The sequence below is a fragment of the Pinus tabuliformis genome, chromosome 2_1 (genome assembly GCF_031772625.1).
Source record: "Pinus tabuliformis cultivar Carrire ecotype Pingquan chromosome 2_1, CPIR1, whole genome shotgun sequence".
NCBI lineage: Eukaryota > Viridiplantae > Streptophyta > Pinopsida > Pinales > Pinaceae > Pinus > Pinus tabuliformis.
This window is the reverse complement of record NC_142299.1, coordinates 709,372,052-709,394,458: the sequence shown is the minus strand read 5'-3', so window position 1 is coordinate 709,394,458 and position 22,407 is coordinate 709,372,052. Positions and strand designations below refer to the sequence as shown.

General features: G+C 37.0%; 1 pseudogene; it reads right to left on the bottom strand.

Annotated features, from left to right (window-relative positions):
• Positions 1 to 9,698: 9,698 nt before the first annotated feature.
• The window catches only part of LOC149202559 (uncharacterized), a 35,985-nt pseudogene continuing 23,276 nt past the window's right edge, over positions 9,699 to 22,407 (bottom strand).

Sequence of the window (22,407 nt, the reverse complement as noted above, 5' to 3'; positions counted from 1 at the left end):
ATTCTTGACAGCCATCCGACTAGCTAGCAGTCCCTTACAACCACCATTAGATGATGATACGTTATTTTCTCTGCCACTTGCATCAACCATTTTCTTCTTGCCCATCCAACATGAGCACATGGACGAAGGTGGGGCTTCCTCTCAAAAGGTACTTTAATCATTTTCCAATCAGGTGCTTATGCTTGTTTGTATTTGGGCATTTGATATGTGTAATAGGGGTGATATAGAAGAATGACGGGCTTTGACCATGATCTTTTTCTCTCACCTTAAATAGGGGGTTAATATTCGATCCTAGTCTAATGGGAGGTCCCCTAATGGCCTAATGGGCATAGGAGAGGCATTACCTTGGAAGCCCTAATTGATATAGCATAATTCCATCTATCCCTATGTCATACTTTACAATTTCCATCATACATTACAAGCTCTTATCTCACCTCCACTTTTTAGGTTCATCTGACCATTGGTTCTTTGGTACCCATATGTCCACGTACCTAGGTATGGTTCGAAAGAATTACCCTAGGAGGTTGATGCAGCTAAAAGAAATAGAAAAATCATATCATAGACATAAGAAAATCAAAAGAAAGAATATCAAAATACAAAGGATGGTCAGGGACATACATATTAACATGTGGGAAAAAGCCTAGCATGAGCTCTACCTCACTCATTATGGCCATCACCTGGTTCCTAAGCATATGTTGCTCCATTACATCATAAAAGTAACCCTTGCATGTCTCAACCCTGGTGAGTGATGAACTAATTTATTAAAAGGGGGTAATACAATTGCTATATCATTCAACAAAAGCCTTAACCCTTGAGCTATGAGTGGTAATACAACAAAAAATCAAGAAAAATTAAAAGGTGCACAAGAGGGGTCGTAAAAAAAGGTTAAGTTGGTAATTCATGCATCCAAAATTGCTCCCTGCTCACATCTATATACTCATGATGTGGATCACCCATCAATTGGTCCCTTTGACTGTGAAGCCTTATCCCCTCGTCATCATCATTATTATTCACTAACACATATCAATGAAGGGTTGACTAAGGAAATGTTACTTCCCCTTAGGGACTAGAAACACCTAATAGGGTTTCCCTTTAGCCACTCCTACTTAAGGAGAAAACACCATTGTGATTTCAAGGCCTTGATTTTGGAAGGGGATCTTTATTTGAAGTATTAAATAGCTCACGACACTCAAGCTTGGTTCACTTAGATGCAATAATGATCATCGTCTCTGATGTCTACTTACTTTCATTAGACTCTTTGTTATGATTGTTAGGTGGTTCAGCGCATGTCTTACGAATCTTACCCAAAGGTACATAGACCACTAGAGAAGCATATTGGCTTAAATAAGTGAAGCATTGAAACTCTTGGGCCTCCTAGTAGCACCAACATGTCACACATCTACCAAAGAACACCTTACACCTAGGATGTTGTGCCACTTTTCACTGGATTTGATGAATTTTTAGGATGATACACCTGGTCCTAGCATACCCTCAGGCTATCCTTAACACGTTATGAGAGATGCAGTTGATCTAATTCCTAAATGAGGATGGTCTCACCTCTAGAGACTTGGGAGGGCTAGTACCACCTAAAAATCCATCAACATTGGAGTAGATATGGACATTTTTCATAGTTAGGGACCCATACAAGCCACTTTGTGGTGCCCTAGCTAGATTTTGGGACCACATTGCCTTTTTGTTCTTTATTGATTTAGGGTATGGAGCCACAACTCGCTTTTCATGATATTTCTTCTTTTGTTCTTGGCAGAATATTAGTAGGCACTTAGAATGTTGGTGAAAATGTGCCACCCAATGATTTGGATATTGAGGACTAGTTAGGTAAACAAGAGCAAGAAGATATGTATTTCCTTGGGTAACCTTCCTAATTGAACTTGCCTTACTTGAATCTTTCCATTGATTATTCTCTAGCTATGCTTCATTTGATTTCAAGTTTGTTAAGATTTGACCGAAAATAAAATCAGCTATATTGAATGAGGAAATTGATTAGAAATGGGGAAAACATCATCCTCTTTGCTAGAATTTTGATTTTTTGCCCCTTTGAACTCAGTATTCATCATTTCAATTTAATGGAAGGTTATCTATCTCTATTTCTCATGGGGAAGAAGCTTAGAAAACTGAATTGTGTAGATTTGTAAATTTGTAAGGTTATGAAATTTTCTCAAAGATGAAATATAATTCTGTTGGACTAGACACTCTTCTACTTCTGAATTTTTATAACAAGACTTAGTTAGATGTGTTCTAAATTCCTTCTAGTTGTAATAGTCCCATAGAAACCCTAAGGTTCACTAGTTCTCATTCATGGCTATTTTTGTCTATGTAGTTTCCAAGAGATAGTTCCTTTGAATGTTGGTAATATTTTTGGTGTTGAGGATAATAGCCACCTATCCAAGTGGGAAGTTATCATTTGTAGAACATTGAATATGACACGCCAAGCTAAATCTAAGTGTAAATTATATATTGCTCCTCCTTCTTCATCAAGGGTCAAGGCATTTGATGCTTCTGACACCATTGTAGATGAAATATTATCTCCTAAAAAATATGTGGCTAGCAATGAAGATGTCAACTTGTTATCTGAAAGCATTCGAAAAGATACCATTAGAGATTGGTTGGATTCTAGTAATATGTATAGCTTCAAGAGAGTCTCTAGCTTCTCAAGGGAGAGAAGGATCAACTTGGCAGAAGAGTTAATTGATTCAACAATACAAAATTTAAAATTCAGTGTCAATTTAAAGAGGAGCTACAACAGTTCTAGAAGAATTGGAATGAAATGGTTAGAGCCTTTGTCGAACTCAGAAATGAAAGCTATATCACTTGGTTCTAGATTAAGGAGAATGTATACAATTTCTGAAATTGGATTGAGCTAGCGAGAGCAGCCATTGGATTCAAAAACACAAGATTTACTGTGCAATGTTTCTTCTAGGGAAAAATTTTAGGGGTGAAATTTTGCAAATGGGCTATTTTTTGGACATTTTCTAAAAAAAACATTCGCCAATTTGGTTAAACATTTGCCTATTTTTTACATATATGTGATTAAATGATGATATTCACCAAAAAATTACCAATTTTAATAGTAAATTAGATGTTTTTTATTGAATATTCTTTTACATTATATACATATGATTTTTTGAACCAGAATATTCACCCACAATACTATACATAAGAAAAATATTAAATCCTTAAAGATACCCTAGTTTCTTCCTTCAAGAAAAGTGATTTCAATGAAGAACCAAAGAATTTCCTGGAGACACTTTCATCATCAAATGTTGATGTGTCACCTACAAAACCTAAAAGGGTCAAGGAACGCTATGTACAAATAGTTAGTAAGCAGATGGTTGGAATATTTGTATCAGTTTGGGTTCTTCGAACTCCCAAGATGTGTATTAACAACTTAAAAGTCTCCCGTATTGGTGTTGGTATGATGGGCTAAATTGCAAACAAGATAATTTTTCTAATGATTTCATACAAGGAAAACATTAATCTGCATACTACAAGAGTTAATCATGCTCTATAAGTTGTTTTGTTAGATATTAAACATTACAATAGACATTAGAGGAATTTTGAGGTCTAAAATGGGCCTCCTCAGGGAATTATAAAATAATAGTGGAAATAATAAAATAAGATTATATTACATCATCAAATTTTAGAAGGAAAAAAAAAAATAAATCAACTCGTATTTTCAACTTATCTCCCTATTGATTTACTCAAATTTTGAGTGGCAACACTCGTTAGATGCAAAATTTGATTCCTCGTCCAAGGAGTACCCATGTTGCATACTTTCAATGGACCCCAATATACGAAAAATGAGAAATACATGAAAAGAGTGATGGCAATCACGTTTTTTCATATATTTTTCATTTTTTGTGTAGGAGGGTCTATCAAAAATATGCAACATGGGCACTCCTTAGATGAGGAATTAAATTTGCATCTAATGAGTACTCCTACTCAAAATTTGAGTAAAACCTTAGGGAGATAAGTTGAAAACACGAGTTGAAAAAGTAGTTTTGTTATTTTATTATTTTTTAATCTTTTTACTTTTTTACTCCAAAAATGGTGAATCATCCCCCATAGTTGACATCATCATATTGAATTCTATTGGTTCTTATAAAGTTTATTTTTGTTGTACATTTTTCTTAGGAGGCCCATTTTAGACCTCAAAACTCCCTTAACGTGGTGATAGTTATCCGTATCGAATGGAAAACCAATAGTTGTACTACATTTCCTAACTAACTAACTTGGTTTTTGTATAAAACATTATTGCATAATTGATCATCTAGAAGTTCCAAATCCATAGCTTTCATTTCCATCAAATGATGGTGTGTTTCTTGCCCTTGGCATGATTTGGTACAAACATCGATCAAATATACATAGTTGTTCAAATCTAAAATGTTATCCTTTCCACTCTGCTAGATCAAGAATGAGTGTTCCTCTTTAAAACCTTTTGTTTGGAAGAGTCCATCGAGAAGAATTATGAGTACCAAACAGAGGGCTAATTCCTTCTTCTTTCAATTTAACAAAGAGTCGCAACACACCTTGAATTGTTCCCTTCATGCAGAAAACTTGAATCATTATATCATATGTAATTGCATTCAATTTGTAGCCCATCTTAGCCATACTCTCAAGGAGTTCAACACTTTTCCAATCGGTTCCCTCACAAAGTAATCTTAAAACTAAATTATAACACATCGGACCAGGAGGACATTCATACATCTTCATCATCTCGTAAACCCATTGGAGATTATCCATCTAGTATTTGTGACAAAAAAACAATATTAGTTGACGAAATGTGAACATTTTGGGAGTAGAATAAACACCCACCATATTTTCCAATACGACTAAGGTTGCATCGACATGGTTCTATTTGTAAAGAGAAGCAACAAGTGTTTCATAAGCAAATCTACTCAAAGAAATCTCTAGCCCCTCGACCATTTCCATGACTTTATTTAGTGAATTGGGATCATCAATTCTTACAATAGTAAATGATAATGTTTCATCATAATTATTGCAACATTTAGCGAATATCTCTAACAAAACCCTCTGTAGTGCTTCAAATTCCTAGAGAAACCGAGAACATTGACAAGCTTGTCACAAGTTGAAGTGCTATGACAAAACCCTAGTTGTGCTTTGGCCAATTAGAAAAATCTCAAAGTTGAACTAAGGGAACTCGTTATATCCAATATTTCCTTTACCAGTTGTGGAGTTAAGTGAACACCCAATTGAGTAAGGGTTTCTTTCATGTCCACATTTCCCTTTCAAAGGATTTGCCATATTTCCTTTATAACATCCATTAGCTTCCGCTATTTTTTAGTTGGGGTTTCATCAATGTTGTTAAACTGGTGCAAAGTATCTTCTCCTTCTTCACTGCTTAGGTCTTGTGATTGAAGGTTTTCATCCTTCCTTGACACTACTTGAATTTCCTCAAGGATTTGAAGTGTAGTGGATGCATTCGTTGGGTAAAATTGATGGCTCAAACTGAGTTCTTCGAAATGAGGAAATCTCTTACCATCTTGGAAGGTTTTGAGGGATGTAGATTCTAGATTTTTTTCCCATTATAGTGATGTGAAGCTCAAATATTGATGGGACAATTGAATTGTTGAATTTGCTTGCCAGATAGAGACCAGTCTTATACGCCTGAAACAAGCCATGACTTCGTTCGGAATTGGATTTCCCTTTTAGGTGTAAAATAAAAAGGAACTTGGAAGAAATTTTCTATTAAAATAACACCACCATTAATTTAACTTCTTCTTAATCATGATAATTCGACTATATCCTACTTCTTCTCAGATTTAGTAACTGATGTGCTTGGAAGGATGGAAATCCAATAAGACAGAACATGGCCAACATACAATGTGCCTTACACATGCTTGTTTGAATCAATGGTGGAAAACAAAAGTAGTGATAGTTGTTTTCTCGAACTAATGGTGGAAAAAAAAGGTTGAGGATTGTCGACAGTGAACCATTTGAAAAGGGAACACATTCGGTATAAAAATAAAATAATAAAATCAAGTACTTCCTAATAAAAATTATAAGAGGGAGATGTGTATTCATTTAATTCTTAATCTAAAATTAACATATGACATTTAAAAATATCAATAATAATAAAAAATCAATTTGGATCACTAATAAAATATTTTAATATGCATAATTAATTAATATTGGCCTATTAATAACAAAAATAAAAGCATTTTAATATGGATAATGTAGTGTATAGATAAAAAAAATTCAATGCACAAGTTATGTAAAAAAATTAATATCAGCTATTTATAATATATATTGTTTTAAAAAAATATGTATATATCATATAGAGTGATTAAAAAAAATATGGTTAAAACATTTGTAGTCTCATTATTTTACCTTTTTTTGTTTTTTTTTGGGTCAATTTTCCTTAAAATCCAACTGAGAAAAAATTAGACTTACAAGTTTAATTTACATACTCTATATAGCATTCAAAAATACAATTTAAACAGTGATGAGAGAGACTCAATTTTTTTTCTTCCAAAATTTGCATTCTAAAGGAGGTTTAAAGCACAAGAGATTTGATCTCTCATGGGTCATGCTAGATCCATGCTTAAAATAGATCTATATTGGTTAAAAGTTTAAAAAGAAAAGAAAAGAAAAGAAATAAATAAGTAGATAAAAGAAAAAATAAGAAGAGGAGGAAAATAAATAAATAAAACATTTTAATATACTAGTTAAATAGTATTAACCTATATTTCAAAATATATTAAGTAAAAAAAAACATTTTAATGAGATAATGTGGTCCATAAATAAAATATTTCAACACCCATGTTAAGTAAAATATTTCAATGTTAATTATGTAGATATTATATATGGTCAAAAAAATAAAAATTGTATATATTATATAAAGCATTTAAAAAAATAAAATAAAGTTTTATGATTAAAACATTTCAAGTAGTTTTATTATTCTATGTTTTTACTCCTATTCAAGTATATTTTCTAGCCAATTTTGTTTAAAATGTAGCAAAGATTTGGTGAATCTATTTATTATTAAAAAATCAATGAAAAATTATATATATATATATATATATATATATATATATATATATATATATATATATATATATATATATATATATATATATATATATAACCATTACAAATCCATGTTAATGTGATCAGGATCAAATCTCTTAAGGTGTGATTTTTTTTTCAAAGTTTTCACTTCAAAAGATTTGATCCCTCTAGTCACTTGGTATTTCTATGATTAAGATCGATCTAAAGTTTTTTATAGTTATTATCTATTTAATTAATTATGACTATATGTGTTTCCCATATTGAATGTTGGTAAATTAATCTTTCTTTCAATACATATGTTTATCTTAGGATCATAAATGAAAGATAGGCATATTCTCATTCTCTCCCCTACATCAACGAATGGACTTTCTAATATTTAGGCTAGTGATTGTGAAATATGAGAAGATTTAGTTAAATTACCAAACTAGTGCCGATTCCCTTCAACATTTACAGTGGTAAATTTTGGGATTACCGATAGTAACAATGGAAGAACTCGTTGATTATGGTTTTGACCCTAGTGATTTTTCCATGACATAGTTTGATGTGCCATCTCAGCATGATAACAATGTGGCTTGGGTTCCAGCTCTTATCTTCAGAGAGAAGATATCGAGTTCTTCTTAGAGTTAGGAGTATAACAGAGAAGATATCGAGTTCTTCTTAGAGCTAGGAGTATAACAGAGAAGATATCGAGTTCTTCTTAGAGTTAGGAGTGTAACATGGAGACTGGTCCAATGTGGGTTGGGTTCCAGCGAGTGTCTTCACAGAGAAGATATCGAGTTCTTCTTAGAGCTAGGAGTGTAACATTGAGAATGGTCCCTTTGACTCTTCCTCTGGTTGTCCAAATGCCTTGGTTTGGGGTGTATTCTGGTGCTTGGTCCTTTGGATGGAGCTAGGTCTACAAACCCTAGTCATGTCCCTTGCTCATCTGTCAAGTTGTGGTCTGGTCTACTTGTAAACAGATGGCCATTGGCTGAGGCTAGTTAGTCGAGAAGGTTTACAACTAGGGGCTATGGCCATTTTTAGTAGATGTTTAATGGTGGGGTTTTATCGTTAGGAGGGGTGTTGGAATTGCTCAAAATACCCTTGAACAACAATTTGTCGGGAAATATTAGTGTAAACCCTAGGGGTTTAAACACAACAATGTTTACATTATAATAGGATATCAGAAGGCATTAAAGTTTGGAAGATGCCCAAGAAAAATTGGTGGAGGATAAATGAGTTGGGACGGAAAAAGAGGGAGAAATCTGCATAGGGAAGAAAAGGAAAAAGGGGAAGTGTGCAAAGGTCAAGAACAAGAACCAAAATTTGGTTCTTTGGGGAATACATAGAACTTGATGAAGTTATGGCCACATCTTATAGGGTTTTGGTAGGGTGTGATAGAGGCCAACATTTTTCATTGGAGCTCTTATACAATTGGGTCAATAAAGAATGGGGAACACTCCATCTAAGGTTTTAGAGGTAAATATTTTGGTTCTTGGTTGGTTTATGTTAGGATTCGGTTAGACATAAGATGTTTCTTGGGTTTTAGAGAAAAATTTGAATATTGACTCCTCCCCAATGTTATTAAAACATTGGAGCCCTCAATTTGATGCAATCCGTGAACGAATTGACTATGTGCCTAATTGGGTTAGGCTATCGGGACTTTCATTGCAATTATGGAGTTTAGATGTGTTTAGAGCCATAGGGAGCAAATTGGGGGTTTTTTGTGAAGCAAATATGTCTTTATAAATTACAAAACTCAAAATGATGGCTAAGGTATTAGTGAAATTAGATCCAGGGGAAAGGTTTTATGCAGACTTGAATCTTAATTAATTCGGGTTTAAACATTGTCAAATGATTTACTACGAAGGCATTACTTTTAGATCTCGTAGGTGCCATCGTCAAGGACATGCCATGAGGAATTGCTTCTTCTCGTACAATGGGGAAAAAAAGCACAAGGTACCAATAGGAAGATTGTGTTGTGGGATCCTCATATGGAGAAATTGCAAATTGGTTACTTTCTTCTGCCTCCCCATCTCTGCAGACCAATCTTTCGTCACCTAGATTGAAGATTATGCCGCCTCCTACTGTTACTGCTAAAGGCAACGGGCGATCGCTGTTGCAGGAAAGAGTAGGCATAGGGGGTATTCCCCTCATTCCAAACATTCCTCCCATTCCATTCATAGGATATTCATCCCCAATAATTCCAGGAACCGTTGGTTGTCCTCCACAGGGTATTTTGCCACCCCAGGCAGTGCAGCCCCCTCCGGTTCCAGCGATACCCACTGTCCCTCCGCCAGTGCTTCCCTTTCCCTTTCCAACTATATTACCCACACCTCCATCGACAGTGCTGCCTCCGGTCCCAACAATACCCACAGTCCCTCCGCCATTGCTGCCTCCTCTGGTAACTCCAACGACACCCACAATTCCCCTGACAGTGCCCCCTCCGGCTCCAACTATACCCACAGCTCAACCAACATTGCTGCTCCCTCCGCTCCCAACGATACCCATAGCACCCTCGACAGTGCAACCCACAACACCGCCAGTGCTTCCCCCTCCAGTTGTTTCCACAATACCCACACCTCCCTCAGTGCAACCCCCACCTCTAATTCCAACGATACCCTCAATATCCCCGCCAATAACGCCTCCTCCGGTTCTTCCAAACATACCTACACCTCCCCCACTATTGCTGCACCCTCCGGTTCTTCCAACGATACCCACAACACCCCCAACAATCCTGCCCCTTCCGCTTCTTCCCACGATACCCACATCTCCCTGGGATTTGCTGACCCCTCCGACTCTTCCAATGATACCCACACCCCTTCAGCCACTACTTCCCCCTCTGCTAATTCCAACGATTCCCACAAAGCCTTCTACTCCCATGATTACAGTCCCTAAACTCCCGTAGTATATATTCAATAGCTATTTTCCTATGAATTGAGTATGCTCGTTTATGCCAACATATGCTCAAATATGTGTACGTGTGTTCGTATATGAATATGAATAAAATAATGCATGCAGTTGACTCTCATGAATAATAATGAATAAAATAATTTTGTTCTCGCCCCACTTTTCTCTGAAGGGCGATGAGATTTATGTATATTTTGAAATTTGAAGGGCGATGAGATTTATGTATATTTTGAAATTTCTGAACTTCATATATTTTTAAATTTCCGAACTTCATAGGTTGAGCTACTATTTTTTGTTAAGGAGAAAAAACACAAATTTTATATATAAAAAAGAAATTACAGGTTACATATTTTTTTTCGGTTTAGTATATAGATCTGTCATGTAGTTGTGAAGAGATACATATTGATTCTTTGTTAAAAAAATTATATGAAAAGTAGTATTCAGAAACTTTACAAAACATGCAAAAATATGTTATTTTATACTTAACTATTTCCAAAACAGTATGTAAAAGTTGTTATAATATATCAGTATTTTTAGACTTAACTTGTGGAAAGATTGAGATAGTTGTTATAATATATCAATATTAATATGTTATTTTATACTTAACTATTTCCGTACAAACTAAAAATGGAGATAGTTGTTATAATAAATTAATATTAATATGTTATTTTATACTTAACCATTTCCAAAACAGTATGTAAAAGTTGTTATAATATATCAATATTTCTAGATTTGACTTGTGGAAAATAGTAGAGGTTAAAAAATGGAGATAGTTGTTATAATATATCAATATTTCTAGACTTAACTTGTGGAAAATAGTAGAGGCTAAAAGATGGAGATGATGCATGTGTCAGTCCTGGATTCATGTTTGTATGCAGCATAAAATGACTCTTGGAGTTTCAACTCCTTTTTTTGATGATGATGATGATGATGGTGGTTAACGTCCACTGAGACCAAATTGGTGTATCGGACCTATAATTTCTTAATTTCTAATTCTCTGGATCCTTTTCTTTCTTGGCGAGATTGGTGATGTATCTTTCTTTTTCTTCTCTACAGTTTTCCAACTTCCTTTATCTTGCATCTCCCTCATCTCTTCTGGTTCTTGGGACATTGGTGTCTTAGCTTCGCGATCTATTGTGTTCGTCCCTTTGGAGATAGTCGGAGAAGAAGTTTGGTCTAGGAGATTTTCTTCGTTGTTAAATGAAGATTTATTTTGCACGTTATTCGAAACCTCATAACTGTCAATGCTTGAGGGGTTGTTGAGTTCACATTTTTGTTGTTGGGCGGGGCTTTCCCCCTGCTTGTCTTGAGAGTTATTTCCATCTTGCCCGATTTCTTGTAATTCAGAGTTTTCTGAGTATTCTTCTTGGATGACAGTGTACTGTTCTTTTTGTGCTCCTTCCCACCATGTAGATCTATGGTGATTTTTTCTAGTAAAATTTTTCTGGGAGGCTTTTGGGCAATTTTTGGCTAGGTGGCCTGTCTCAAAGCAAGATCGACATCTGAAAAGGACACTTTCATAATCGAGTTTCTGGTTCCACACATAGTCTTTACTTGTTAGGTGTATTTCTGCTGGGAATCCGGCGTTGAAGTCCATTTCTACACAGATGCGTGCATACGTGGTTCTGGCATATTCCTCTGTTTCTGGGCACCTGCAGTAAAATTTCCCAATTGCATTTCCAATGGTTTCTAGCGAAGAGAAATTCCAGAGATGCAACAATAGATTTGGAAATCTCACCCAAACTGGTGCTGAGGTTATGACTGTTGTTGAGGGATCGAAAGAGGGGTTCCATGGCCTCATGAATAGGCCTGATTTATCCTAGAACCAAGGTTCAGAATCTAGAATACATTGTCTGCTTTCACGGTTTTCAAAATATACTATAAAGAAACCCCTAGCACAGGGGTAGATATTAATTGCATCAGGAATTAGAGGCTTCCATACCTTCAAGATCCAACTGTGGAGAGCTGTCATCCGCGGCCAAAAACCATTGAATCGGCATATTAGGGAACTTTCAGAGAACTTCAAAGCCTCATCGAGTGAAGCCTGAACCACCTGGACAGTGGGAGCTGGGGCTTCACTCACGATATGGGCAGGAGCTTGCCCCCCAGAGGCGGACGGAGAGCCAGCAGCTATTTTCGCGAAGCTGGGAGCCATCTAGAGAATGTTCCTTTATGGAATTAGGGTTTGCCGAAGGGATTGAGGCATACACGAAGGTTCTTAACCCACGGACGTTCTAGATCTGAAGGTTTTGGTGAATCGATTCTGTTAAGGGCCACAAATCTAGAGAGCGGCAGAGCCGCAGATCTAGACGAGCCGTAGAGTATATAAAGAGCTGCAGATCGGCCAAAAATAAAATTACCCTGGCCTTCGATACACTCCCAGAAAAGCGAGATCCGCTCTATATCTAATGTATACCAATTAACGCTGCTCCAATGAATTAAAAACGTTGTATATAAACCATGCCCCAACTTATACCGGTCAACTATACGAGCCACAGACACGCAGACGAGCCGCAGAGCCTGGATGAGCTGCAGACGAGCTGAGTCCAGCCGCAGAGCCGCAGATGCTCTTTCTCACAGAGCCTGGACGAGCCGCAGATAACCCGCCTCCAGCTGGAGAGCCGCAGATACTCTTTGAAAGCTTGTCCGCGATGTGATTCTGGTCCCTGAAGATGTGGTTGTATGTGATTTGCTGAAAAGTACGTAAGTCTTGGATCATGTTTGTATGCAGCATAAAAAATGACTCTTGGATTTCAACTCCTCTTTTTGAAAGCTTGTCCGCGATGTGATTCTGCTCCCTGTAGATGTGGTTGTATGTGATTTTCTGAAAAGTATGTTCAACTAAGTGTATGTGCTTTATCCAATTTGTTAACAATGGAGGGTGGAATCGAGATAGAGACTCAAAACCCAATCAATGGTGCACTTAGAGTCCCCATATACCTGTAATTCATTGATGTTGAATCATTTTTCAGTGAAGAGAGTGCCCCATAAAGCTATAATTTATGCCTTGTTGTTGGACCCATTGCCTCCTTCCCACTAGCAATGAAAGTATTCCTGGTTCATAAATAATAAGAGCATCACAACCACAATTGTCGTTAGAGCAAGCTCCATCAAAAAAGCCAACCAAGAACCTTTGCCACAAATCCAATGCTTGTGTCTTTCTCAGCTAATGTACTTTTTTCCTTGGTCCAATTTCTGAGAAGTAAACCATGATCCCCAACACTATAATCCTAACATCCACCCTTTTTAGCTCAAAAACATTTTGGTTCCTACATCACCAGATGCCCCAGAAAATGTAGAATGGTAAAGTGCAATAATCTTTATGATACTCGAACCAATGTTTAAGGCATGATACCAGAGAATTAGAATTCCAAGTAGCAACAATCCCTAAAGTGTTTAGGACATAATTCTTGACACTTATGGCTATAGGACACCTCATAAATAGGTGAAGTACATCCTCTGAATTCTGCATACAAAGTGAGCAGATGCTAGGTCCAATGAAGCCTATATGGGTAAGATTCTTCCATGTGAGAATTTTATTGTTCAAGGACACCCATCCAAAACACTTAAGTTTTAGTGGCAAATCCCAAGACCAAAGTTTTTGAAACCAGATGTGATCCTCCGCAATGGGTAGAGAATGTAAGATACTCTTGTATATTTCCCTGACATAAATCTGATTCTTGTGTGATTGTCTCGCCTACCTCATCCGATCCAACTCCTCTGAAATAGTTATCCCTGCAACATCAATCTGAAATATGTATTTCTCCCATTCTGTGGCCATACAACCAATGAGACCAATTTCAGCTGCACTAAGCTAGGACTGTAAATTAAGAGGATGATCCCGAAGAGTAACAATATGAGAAAGATAAATGATACCTCTCTCGCGAAGATGTAGAAGGAGAGGTGTTGATAGGGAATGATTTCCCTACAAATCCCGAATAACATTCAAACCTATTTCAACACGAGAACCATTCCCTACCTCCCAACAAAGGTCCCCAAATAACCAGAGCATGTTCCTCATCATGCTTCGCCAAATGTAAGAGGATATTTGTGTAATTTTCGCACCATCCTTGATCCAGACTTCAAAATCCTTATATTCCATGTACTTACCTATGATGATCTATGACCAAATGCCCCTGCCAATTAGTCCTCTCCATAAACTCTTGCATATTAAAGCCCTGTTGAAAGAAAGCGTGTCCAAAATTTCCTAACCCCCTTGTCGACAACTTTAGCTATATGTGACAAGCGAACTAGGTGAATTTTTCCAAATTGATTAGAACTGGTCCATAGGAATCCTGCCAAGGTAGCATCTATCTTATGTATGATCTCCATCAGAAACATATATAAATGCATCCAGTATACCGAATGAGACTATAAAAAAAATATGATCAGAATGAGTCTGCCACCAATGGTAAGCCACTTGTATGACCAATTTGCTAATTTCCTCACAAATTACTAGATAGTCTAGCCCCAGTCTAAATTAAAATAGTGATTAGGCTTGATGTGGAAACCTAAATAAGCAAACTGGAGTCCAAGACCCGAGATGTAATGCCAAAACTATAAAAAATCTATGAAGTCATCTCTTCATCCTAGTGAGCAGAGATCAGCTCAGTTTTATACTTATTCATATCATGCTTGAATACAGAACCAAAGGGCAAGAGGAGATGATGAAATTGGGTCCATTCCATGGCAGAAGCCTCTCCACCAAAAATGATATCATCAACAAATATCAGCTGTGAAATATGGATTTATTTAGTCATCCTAATGCCCTTAATCAATCCTCTATCCTGGTATTTTGAAATCCTCCTGCTAAGTGTTTCCATGAAAAGGAGAAAAAGAATATGAGACAAAGAGCATCCTTGACATAGACCTCTGGATGCTTTAAAAAAGGTAATCGGAAGCCTATTTATAATGACAACAAAGTTAACAGTGATCATGCATGCCATAATCCAATTTATGTTTGACTGAGATATATCGATTTTATGTAAAATCAGTCTCAAAAATTCCCAATCAACACTGTCGAAAGCTTTATTTAGATCAACCTTCATTAAACAAGCATTTAGATTATGCACCTTAATAGAATGTAGCCATTCCTATGCAATATCCATAGTGTCTTGTATTTGTATCCCCTCCAAAAACCTAAATTTCTTTGGAGAGATACGGTCCAACAAATAAATCTTAAGTCTGCAAGCAATGAGCTTAGAGATCATTTTGTAGACCGAGTTATAGAGGGAGATGAGGCAGAAATCTTTGAAAGAGATAGGAGACTTATTTTTTGGAATTAATGTGATAAAAGTAGCATTTATGGCTCCAGTGATATAAACCTTGATCCTAGACTCTTCAACCACCGCTATAAGTTCTAAGGACATAAGCTGAAAGAAATGAATGTATAATTCCACCCCCCCTCGGTCAGGACAATGGATTTTATACCTAACACATGTAAGAAGAACGCTATGAATTTCCTCTTTTGTAACCAGTCTACCCAAAATATCATTCTCAGGCTCATGAATTAATTAAGGCATATGATTGATGAAATCCATTTGTGCATGTGCCGAGAGGTCTTTAGCTGAGAAAAAACCCTTAAAGTGGCAAAGGGAAGCCAATTCAATGTGCAATTGAGTAGTGATAATATTGTCCCCGTCATCATGGATGCTCCAAATGGCATTTTCTCTACTCCTCATAGAGATAAATCTATGAAAAAACTTAGAGTTCTTATCACCTGCTGCTACCCACGTAGCCCAACTTTTAAGGTGCCATGCCTCTTCCTCTAATTTGTAAATAGATCTCTTCCTGGCTTCTAGTTCCAAAATATTTGCTTTGCGACCTTCAGAGGAAAAGGATGGATCTTGCAGATTATTAAGATCACTCTAGGGAGCTTCAATAGAGTCCAATTGAAGAGATTCAACATTTTTCTGTACCAAAACCCATTTTCGAACCTCCCTCTTTAAGATTTTAAGTTTGTAGCATAGATTATCCATATAGGTCAAGCTCTAATGTAAAAGAGGATCATTCCAAATGTGATGGACTATCTCTTCAAAGTCCTTATGAGCCAACCAAGATTGGTCGAATTTAAAGAGAAGATCCTTATGATAGGATTCCCTATCTCAGGAGAGCAAGATCAGAAGGTGATCAGAGTCGAAAGAGGGAATGACTGACGAGCATAGATCAATCAGTCCCACTACAAGATGTTCTTTTACCATAAATCCATCCAGTCACTTAGAAATACAGGTTGACCCCGTCTTGCCATTGTTTCAGGTGAGAACAAGCTTGGGTGGAGTAATATCACGCAAGGAGAGAGAATTGAAAAATGAAATGAAATGGGACTCCAAGAAATAATCCTTGTCCTTATCACCTCATATCTTATTACTGCCCAAATTTAAATTCAAGTCTCCTACCACAATGAGAGAATTTAAATCCAGAAACCAGAATCCAAGACTTGGTCCCAGAAAATTCTTCTACCTGAATATGGAGCGTACATATTAAGGATGCGGAAATGGAAATGAGAACCTTGCATATGCCTAGTTAGGAGAATGCCTAGAGGGGTCAAGTATTCCAAAAAATTAAGTGTGGAAGATTTCCAATCCATTGCTAAACCTCTAAATATACCGCAAGAATTTGTTGCACAAACTACCACCGAGGATAGATTTGTAGCAGGATTTTCCAAGTTCTTTCCTGATAAATACTTGGTTCTTGAAGTAGAATTATATTTGGCTTATGTCTGTGTATGATCCATTTTAGAGAGCGGGCTTTAATGCCAGGCCCCATCCCCCTAATTTTAAGGGACAAAATGATCATGGGGAAACCACATTATCAAGCTCATTTTCTCTAAGTACCTGAGGAGAAAAAGAGACAGATGTTGATAAATCATTGTTATACGGGATTTACTATTGTGGAAAAAAGTATCTCTCCTAGGTCGGTGGCTAACCTAGGACAACAAAGAGACAAGGAGAACAATGTTTTTCCTTAGAGTAAATAGAAGATGGAGTGAGGCCTACCTAGAATCCTTTTCACACTTCGCTCCTTCTTCAGCTTGGAAGCTCCAATCCCAGCTATGATTGCCAAAATTAAAACTTGCAGAGTCAGATAACACAAGCCAAGAAAATAGGAGATCTATGTAATATAATCTAAGTACTTCATTCAATAGATCAACATGGTATTGAAATAAGTGAAACAACATCTCATATAGAAAAACAATGAATTAGTTGCATTACTATAAATCAAAGGAGATTACAATCATAAGTCGCAGTTGATCTTGTAGAAGATCTCCTCGAAGTTGTTGACTTTTCCTTTCCTTGTCACAATATGCACCTTCAATCACCCTAAATGCATGAGATGATGACCACTCACTATAACAACATAAGGGTAGAATCACTCTCCAAAATCCAACCAAAAACTAACCAGATGCTTGTGGAATGAGTTAAATATATAGGAAGGAATTTTTATCCATTTACCAATCTAGGCTTGAGATCCAAAAGTGATGGGAGGATGAGCTCAAGGGATAAGATGGTGATTTCTCCAAGGTGGAATCAGATAGGATTCAAATGTTTATCCAAGGTAAATTCTTTAAACAACCTCTGGAATCTTCTAGAAGAGGAAGATTCGTAATTTTTTTTATTTTTTCCTGAATTTCTAAAATCAACGCACCCCCACAGTTATGTAGGGTGCACTACATAACACCTTGAGAGAATGAGAGATTTCACTACAATGCAATTGCTGCATTACGCAGGGTGCTCTGCTCCTTAAAATGAGTGAAACAAGGTGCTTTCAGGCAAAAAATCAGGGAAATGAAAGATACATGCTTAGGTCTTTGTGAAATGATGATAACAAGGGGGATTAAGATGTTGATTGATCCCATTAGGAGGCCTATTAATCAGATGTGACAAAATGGATTATAAAAGAATGCCCCCTAAGGTGCAAAGTCAGAGATGATGACTGATGAATGAAGTGCTTTACCTTGCGACAAGTTGGGATCAAGGATAACCGATTAGCTTCATCTGTTACAATACATTTACAACATGAAATTTTTGTTTGTTGAGGGAGACATACGCATACTCAGATCATAAGCTAACATAACTTGTATAACAATCAAAAGATGTGTCCATAGATGCAGCTGGTGGACCCATGAATGGATGACCATGGCCATCATACATTGTGATATTTGTATAACTCTTGCAATCGCAACCCAGAAGGATGAAACTAGATCTGGGGTCTTCTATCTCTTTCACGCGACCAACCAACGTACGAGTCTAACCATGTGAATCAATGAGATAGAGTCAAACATGGTAGACACCATATTATTACTGGCCAATGATGTAAGTCGTTAATAGACGCGAGAGAAACCATCGATGTTGTTAATGTCTCTTAAGGTACTCAAGTACAACCTGTATGGTGTGAGTAAATGAGTTGATGTCGAACACCACACAAAATATTTCTGTCGAAGGCCATTGATGTAAACCTGTCGCCAAGAGTGAAGAAACTTTCCATTGATGCATGCAAGCACCAAGGTACAAAAGCTGTGTTTCTAAGTCAACATCTTGGTTGATGTGCTGATGTCCACAGGAAGTGACTCGTTGTAGGAGGGCCTTGATGTATCCCTCATCAACGGCACAAAACGGGTATCATGATTGAGATAGAATGATCATAATGATGTTGACATGGAATGGGATCAGTAAAGGAAGACATGAAATGAAAGCTTAAGAGTATTGTAGCAGAGATAAACTAAATGACTTCTCTTGAACACACCAACGACACTAAATGGAGTTGGCAGCATTGACCTAAAACTGAAATGGAGGCTCCGTAAATGGTATGATAACCAAAAGGCAATCAGATTGGCCAACCCAACAGCCACAGAGATGAAGTGGAGAGTGTCGTTTTCAAGAGAAACTCACTACCATTAGCAAAATGGAATCCCTTTTTTCCAATTTCCCAACCATACTGGTCAACACTTCTTTATTTTTTTAACAAGCTTGAGGAGGATAACATATTCTTGATTTGTAAGTTCATCCTTCGGATGAATTCATCAGAGTATATTTAACAAACCCTAAGAAGGAGTGGTTTGACCCTGTCATGATCGAAGGTTCAATCATTGTTTGATGTTTTTACGAGTCTGACGATGGTAAAACTCGACATCTTTTTCATGTTTAGAGAGTTCGAAAAAGAGGAAAAAAAGAAAACTCAAAATGTCCATTTTTGTAGGTAGTCCCTTAGGTCTGAAAAGGTAGAAAATAATACCTAAGAGAACCTCTTAGCCATGTTCAACTAAGGTATTCATTTTTTGTAGCTAGTCTATCTTAGTCTAGAAAAGGGTTAAGCTTATACTGAGTAGAAGTCTTTTCATTTACTTTTACGAGTTAGAAAATACAAGTGCTCGATAATCCTTTCATATTTTGGGAGTATGAAAAGACCTAAAAGAAGACTCCTCCTAGAGGAACGAGTGGTATAACGGGTAGTAACTGGTTCCGGTCATGATGGAATTGCTCAAAACACACAGATTTGAAGAGGTGGGCTAGTAAGACCACTCATCGCAGCGGTTCCTCGGGAAGGGGTAAAAACCAAGTGAAAATGTATGATTGGTTATGTAGATGGAGATGATGAAATAAAAAAACAAGGCTCATCTGGAAAAGACAGGCTGATAAAAATGGCAATCATGAGGGATAAAATGGGAATGGTTTCATTTTTATAGAAGCTTGAAACATGGGAAACTATGCTTGAAATTGGTCCATTTTTACACAAGCTTGAAAGAGAAGAAAAACTTTGCTTGAAATAAGTTTGCATGCCCCCACCATAATGACTCAATTCAAGGTACATGCTAAGCTTCATCTCATGCACCCAAGTAGACTACTAGGTACTAACAGGTGGATGGAATGAAGGTTCGCTTACGATATCGAGTGAAAGACTCGACTAGAAATTTACAAGATCTAATCAAAGAATCTAATTGATAGTGGATTTGTTTAATTTTTTAATGAGCTTGACATAGGAAAAGAACTATGGTCATGACACCCTGTTTCAATTTTTAATGAGCTTGACACAAGAAAATGAATTATGCTCTGGGAACCATGTTTCATTTTTTAAGGAGCTTGACACAAGAAAAGGAACTCTGCTCCAACACTTGATCATGGCCTCCAAGAGACCATGGCTTCCAAGAGTTTTTCATCAAATGGGAGAACAATGCACTAGAAGGGATCAAAGGATCCAATGGATAGATCAGACTCCAATGCCCCCAGTAAATGATGCACTACATCACCTACTAGATTATCAGTAGACACGAGCATGGAACAGGTTTCCACATAATTAATTTGTGTTGGGAGAGATACCACTTGCATATAAGGACCATTTAGAGATGTTGGTTGATTCAGAGTCAAATTAAGACAAACAAATGAAAGCTAGTTAATAGTCGTGATTCGTCTTCCATGCGGAAAACACATCACATGAAAGAGTGAAGAGACAAGAGCTCCCATGAAATAAACATAGTCACGCCCAAGGAGTAAATTAAAATCGAAAGGGCTTTAGACTACCATCACATCGATATAGATAGTCTTTCCTCCCAAAGTAATAGGTAACTTAGGAAGGATCCCTAATGGTTGATTGGTTCCTCTGTTAAAAGCCAACATATTTTGGGTAACGAGCACAAGTTGCAAAGAACCTAAAGCTTTCCAAGTAGTTGAGGACAAAATACTAACATAGTCACCTTCATCTATGATTGTGCTAGGTACGACCACATTATAAGCATGTACTATGATCTGGAAGGGCATGTAAGGAGGAATACGATATCTTGTCAGTCGACTCCAATCAAAGGAAGTGACCATACTACTTGGAAGGGTTGTCATGGGAATGAGAGAACTGCCCCCTTGTGTTATGGGAACATGAGAACTGCTCTCTAGTGTTGTGGGAACAGGAGGATTTCCCCCCTGTGTCGTGGGAATGGGAGAACTATCCCCCAATTCATTAGAACCTAAAGAAATGAGAAGAACCTGAGTGGTATGAAGTTCACTCTCTATGGGAAAGGTACGATCAAATGAAGGTGGAATCAAGTCAACCAGTTTCTCAACCAATGATTGGTCAAGAATGGACTCATGGGATTCACATTCATAGAGAGTGGGATTGACTAGAGATGGATTTTGATCAATCCCTTCATCAAATAGTGGAGGATTGGGAGAAAACTTCTAGTAACCAGTTGGAAGTCTAAGTTGAGAATTTGTAATGTTTTCCAACACTTTTGAGGCTTCATCCATATAAGGACAAAAGTGAATAACATGATTCCCTTCACATAACTTACAGGGAAATTTGACTTTTTTTCCCATGGACCTTACTATCACTAGTGGATGGTTTATCACCAACATTATCTCTAGAGGTTGATGACAAAGGCTGATGTGAGCTTGTAAACCAGACTTCTAATATCTTGGGAATACCGGGACAATATCTAAGAAGGTGGTTACCCTTACATAACATGCAAGAGAATTTAAATTTATGGGGCTAATTGGAATATTTTTCCATACTATTTGTGTCTGTAGCAATGGTTTCTTGGTTGCCCCTTACTTTTCTTCTTCTTCTTCTTCTTCTTCTTCTTACCTTCCTGGTTACTGGAATCAATACTTTCACTAGGCGAAGAGGAAGAAAGTGATGAAGAGACAATAGGTGAAGAAGGAAAAGGGTCAAGTTTAGGATCAACATGACGTTGATGTTGTTCAGGTCGAGCAGAACTTGGTTGAGAAGTAGTTTGGACATTCAGAGCCATAGGGGTTGAAAATAACCAAACTAAAAAACCAATCGTACATCTGAGGAGGGACAATGTTGCCATATATAGAGCACCAATATTTCCAAAAGAAGGAAAAGGGCTAGGATTCCTGTCAGATGGGTTCCCTTGATTGGTAGAATCTGCAACTGTTGCCATTAGTCTCAACCTAATATCCACCAAGGAGTTTCTCCACAAGGAGGATGTTGTTCCGCAGTCAATTAATTGATATTAGAAATTAGAAACACAAACAAAACAAATGGGTAACTAGGCATTAAAGTTTACCAAGAAACTGTGAAATGTAATATACACCTTGGCAAACTGAGGACTTAACACACGTGCAGGCAATCTCCCCGAATGTTGTGTTCGGTGTATCATGATATACAAGGTGGTCGACTTTGTTATCTATGGATGGATAACAAACTATTGGGGACTCCAAAAATATACGCAACTGTACGTGTGAGTGCAGTCTGTAGTGTTGTCTAATGTGTAATTTTTTGATGATAGCATTCCCATATACTTTACATGCATGGAGTGCCACCAATATACTTGAAGTTATGTGGAGTATGGTCCTCTACACTCATATATGTGGAACGATATTTCACCCACGGGATGCAACGCTGGAAAAAAATGACAACTCCTACGTTTAATGACATCTGGACACTTCTTCGGCCTATACCTCTAAATGTTTGCATTAATGTTACAAATGATCCTTAGGTTAATTCAATAAATTTTAC